This window comes from Sciurus vulgaris (genome assembly GCF_902686455.1).
Source record: "Sciurus vulgaris genome assembly, chromosome: 4".
NCBI lineage: Eukaryota > Metazoa > Chordata > Mammalia > Rodentia > Sciuridae > Sciurus > Sciurus vulgaris.
In genome coordinates, this window is record NC_136464.1 from 32845253 (window position 1) to 32850441 (window position 5189).

A 5189-nucleotide genomic window follows, 5' to 3' on the forward strand; every position below is an offset into this window, starting at 1 on the left:
CCTGCCTGCCGTGACCGCGCTGTCCTCGCGGATCAGGACTCCTGCCGGAGGGAGTTCCCCAGCGAGATCTCCTGAGCTGTCTTCCTGACTGACCTCTGGGAGTCGCTGCCCTTTGACTCAAGACACGTCACACAGGGGTGGACCTTGGGAACGGGTCTCAGTAAGGAGTGAGTCTTGTTTATTTGGGGCTTATAATAATTTAGTGATTAAGTTATGTGTGATCTTGGTGTGACTAAAGGTTAGAATAACTACAAATAATTATGTGATCAACATCAAATAAAAGCAAATTGATTTTGGACCAAATTTATCCTCATTGACTCCTCCTTGTTGCTTGTGACACTAAACTAAGGATAGTAGCATTCACAACGATGCTGGGGATCTGGAGGCTTCACACATACCAGGCAAGTACTCTACCATAGAGCTACATCTCCAACACAAAATAAAAAAGCATTTGCTAATGGTATCCAGTGAATGGTGGTATATAATTCTAAGATGAGGCTAAGTGCTATTCCTAAGAGGAACACAGCATGAAACCAGGTTCTAGCTGTGCTTCAGCTCACAGAATACGAGTACTGATGTAGAGGTACTCTACATAATGTTTTTATCAGAATGCTTCCTGTTAGGAACATTTCCTACATGAGCAGGCAGGTTCCAAAGCAAAGAGTCTCATATGACTGTTGATAGCTTTCTTCCGCTCTTTCCTCGTACGTTTCTTATATTTCTTAATTCATCTTTGAGAAACGTAAACTGCTAAAGAATGTTAAGATAAAGATGTTGTAAAAGTCACTGGGAAATAAGATACCTGATTTAGAGAGCTTATCCTCCAAAGATACCTGAACCTCTCTAGTTCTTCCTTTATAGTGACTGCCGATGTCATCACTGGAGAAACTAAAGATTCTAGACTTCTGCCTCTAAAGCTTGCCAAGTTATTTTTAAGTATTACAGAGATTGGATATGCTAAAAATAAGGCCCTAATTAACACACTTTGATCAATTTTTGTCATCTTAGAGAGAAGGTAGGACACAATTATATAACCCAAGTACCATAAAAGAGCCAAAGTTACAAATAAATGAAATATATGAAGTTAAAAGGAAAAGAAAAAAAGGTGGGAAGCAGATGAGCGGTGAGGTAGGGCCAAATGGAGTGATCCAGGCAGGTAGCAGCCGAGGGGCATTAACAACTCTCTGCCTGCAACCTTTTGGGACGGGTAGTATAGGCAGGTAATCTTCATAATCAAAGGGCTCTGGAGACATTAACATTCCAATCTCTGCAGGGATGGTCAGTCTTCAACATCTTGGATCCAAACTGTCCTCTATTTTCTCCATTTGACACGATCATCTATCTACACTAACTGCCTGTTTTTAATTCTGGCTTCAATTAGAACCAGTGAGCAGGGGCCAAGGTATCCTAGAGTTACCATGATAGTCTCCCTGAGGAGACTATCTCACCCTGCTGAGGGAGTCTGAGGTCACCCTGCTGTCAGTCAAAAGTCAAGAGGTGGACCTGGGCAGGACTCTCTGGAAACTTCTCTGAACTCCCCAAAAAAACTGGAGTGCAGGAGAAGCACATTGTCCCCTCTCTTCTCTGAGAGGACCCACTCTGTCCCTTGAGTGTCCTCTTTCCCTTTCCTATCCCTTCTATAAATTCATTCCTATTATTCTGAGCAACACGTCTGAAATCTTTTGGGGTTTCAAGAGGCGGGCTTCATGCTGCCTCAGTTTCTCAGAAGGCCTCAGTTCCATAACAGTTTGGAAATTTTAGAAATATCGAGGTGAGGCAAGAACAAACATGGGCTCGGAAGTGGGTCAGCAACACAAACTTTTCTTCTGCCAGAAGGGCTGGGAACCTGGCTAGCAAGCACACTTGGGTGGGTCATCTGCCTCTTTTATTCCAGGGTTAGAGTCCATGTGATCAACTAATTTTAAAATTGGGGAGGGCAAAGAGAAGGACTGTAGTTAAAAATGGCTTCAAATGGATCTTTAAAACATTCCAATTAAGGCTAAATATTGTACTCTGAAAATGGACCATTGAACTTTCTGTTTCTCATGGAACTTGTTCTAGGAAACCCACAAAGATGGAGTTAGGGAAGTTACTAGCATGGAGCAGAGCACAGTAGTGATCAGTAGTCTTTCATTCATTCAAACATGCGGGGGCACCTGGCAACCCAACCAGTGCTTGACAAGGATCCACTAGGGGAATGATGTTTGCAAGGACTCATCATCCCGAGAGATGTCAGATGCTTGCCTCCAGGCTCTGGTCCTTTTTCTGCATTATGTTTCTAATATTATATTACTTATACTATTCCTTGGTAGTAATCACTGAGGGTGAAGGGAATACTACAGAATTTCCCAAGAATATTAATAAAACATTAGGGACTATAACTCCTTCTCAGCCACAAGTAGTAAAAAATCTTTTACCACTGTGTGATGTGTCTTCTTCCTGGGGTGCTTGTTATGAACATGTAATGCAGTACATAAATTTGGCCACGGAACCGTCTGTCTTTCCAACCATGAGTATGCAAAAAGCACCTCCCACAGTAGCTACTAGATATGGACTAGCTTATTTTATCAATGGCAAGCCCTGTACCCCCCTAAAGGCAAGCCCTTAGAAAAGGTAGATATAGATCTCCCCCTGTCTCTTACAGGGTGGTTTAATCCAGATGATGGTTTTGTTTATGTGTGGTGGTAAGGTAAAAGAATAAGGCTTCACAACATTCCTTTCTTCCTACAAAGAATAGGTCACCCCTATAATAAACATTGGTACACAATGTCCTGTTCTGAGAAAAAGAGCTACATAAGACAATGTAATTTATTTAGTATAAAAACTTAGCCATGGGAACCATTGGGACTGTTGCCCTCCTGTAACTTAGCAATTTAGATATTAATCAGATGGACCTAGTAGAAATGGTCATGTGAGATTATTTGTCTATCGCTTTAACTGCGAGAATAATAATAGTCTTAGGTCACATAGAGTTTAGATATTAAGGAAATAAACATTGTATTAGCTCATTGACTTAATTAAATATTTGTAATCTGTACGGTTACTGATTTTGGTAAAAACAATTTCTGCCTATGCTTTGGAAACGTCTTTGATTTTATTAATCATAAGCCTGTCATCATAGCCTGAAGAAAAGTGTATATAAACCCAGCCTTCCCCAGAATAAAGTGGGATTGATTGCACCAGAACTAGAGTCTGTGTCTTTCATTCTCCATCCATCGCCGACGCTGTCTCCCCGCGTCCCGTTTACCAGTGTGGAACCCATGGACTCCTGCTAGGGCAGGATCCCGGCACAAACACTCACCAAATGTTTATTATCAACTTTCCAGAAATGTGTGGCAGTGCAGTTGTGGACAAACTTAGAAGGGCTTTAAAACAAAACAGTCTTGCATTTTAGAAAGGGGAGGTGTGGAAATGAACAGCTGCAAAATGAAGTTCCAGGTTAGGTGGCTACACTGTGGCTTTGCAGTTCAGTATAGGAGAAAATTATTAATATAACATTAATAATTAAGCAAGACCTTTGATAACTGTGTTCTAGAGATGAGAAGTAGAATGAAATCCTGTGTTTGAAATGGCTCCAAATTAGTACAAACACAGACAGCTGAGATTTGATGCCTTATTCGTTTGAATAGTTAGAATTACCATTGGCTGACAATTTTATTTTTCATTTCTTAGGAGCTTTAAAAATTCCCATAGTACATTCTGAGGCTCTTTGTGCACATTATACTACTTGGAATCTTTAGTAAATGATATATTCTCTGGTCTAGATTATTCCATTTTTGAAGACATGATATACATGCAGTCTAGTTTTGATGAAATCTATAGTAAAAGAAACAGTGACAAAATTAGCCACGCAGACATGTGTACTTCACATACGTTTGGAAAAGGGAGAGATGACTCTGGGTTATACCTGTCGGAGGTTTCTTGTAGGACTTAAGTTAGAGCCTGAAGTGACTTAGAGCAGTCCAAACCATGGATGATTTTGTCCCCCAGGAGACAGGTGACAATGTCTGGACACATATTGTTTGTCCCAGCTTGGAGCAGAGGCATTTAGCCAATAGAGGCCGGGAATGCTGTTACATACCCTGTGGTGCCTAAGCAGCGCCTCACAGCAAACAGTTATTCACTCAAAACATCACCAGTTGAGAAACTCTGATTTAGATGGTCAAAGAACCTAGGGAAACAAAAAAGAAGAATGAACTTGACGTATTCGTTGGACTCTAAGGAGACCTGCTGGTCTCAAGAGATGATTTCTAGGTGGGACTTGTGGTAAAAGGTGAGATTCAAATGATGGCATAAGTCTGCGTGATACAGGGCCTTGAAAGAGCCTAGGCAGGTTTGAATTTTATCCTGTCATGAGAGCAGTATTTATGGAATGTTTCTTTAACAGTGTGTAAAACAACAACAACAACAAACAAACCTATAGCTGCTTCTATAAGAGAAAGTATTTAAAAACCTTTCATATTAAAGAAAGTTAGACAACATTGAAAGAATACTTTGAATTCTATTCTAGTTCTCCCCTTTCTGGTTTAAATTTTTTGTACTTGTAGACAGACGGAATGCCTTTATTTTATTTGTTTATTTTTACATGGTGCTAAGGATTGAACCTAGTGCCTCACAAATGCTAGGCAAGTCCTCTGCCACTGAGCCCCAGCTCCAGCCCAAGTTCTCCCCGTTCAACTAGGAAGCTGTATAACATTTGGTAAATAAATGTTTAGTTTCCTTTTCTGTACAATGATGACAGTTATGTGTTTATTTGACCATAGGAATGTAATGAGGATCCAGATAGATAAAAATAATTTAAGAATACATACCCTTCACTAATGTTACACCAAAATTTATTTTCATAGGAGTCTAGTGTAAGATTGTGGTGTGGGGAATTAAAAAAAAAAAATGTACTCAAGCATGTTATCCTAAGAAAATAGGACAGCAATTAAAAAAACAAAAAACAAACAAACAAAAACACCTTTGAGAAGCTTGCATTTTCACCATGGGTAAATGTTTCAACATTTTTAGAAAAAAGATTATCTGTAGAACATATTGTTTTCTTAAATGAATCTAAATAGGGAAGGGCAAATCAACCCTTTCCTTTCTAAACAAAGAGTCTTCTATTCTTCTCTGCCTTTATTGCCCTGAACCTAGATTCAGGTTTTTACTTTCCCATAAGATTTCCATGATATTTAGATAACTCC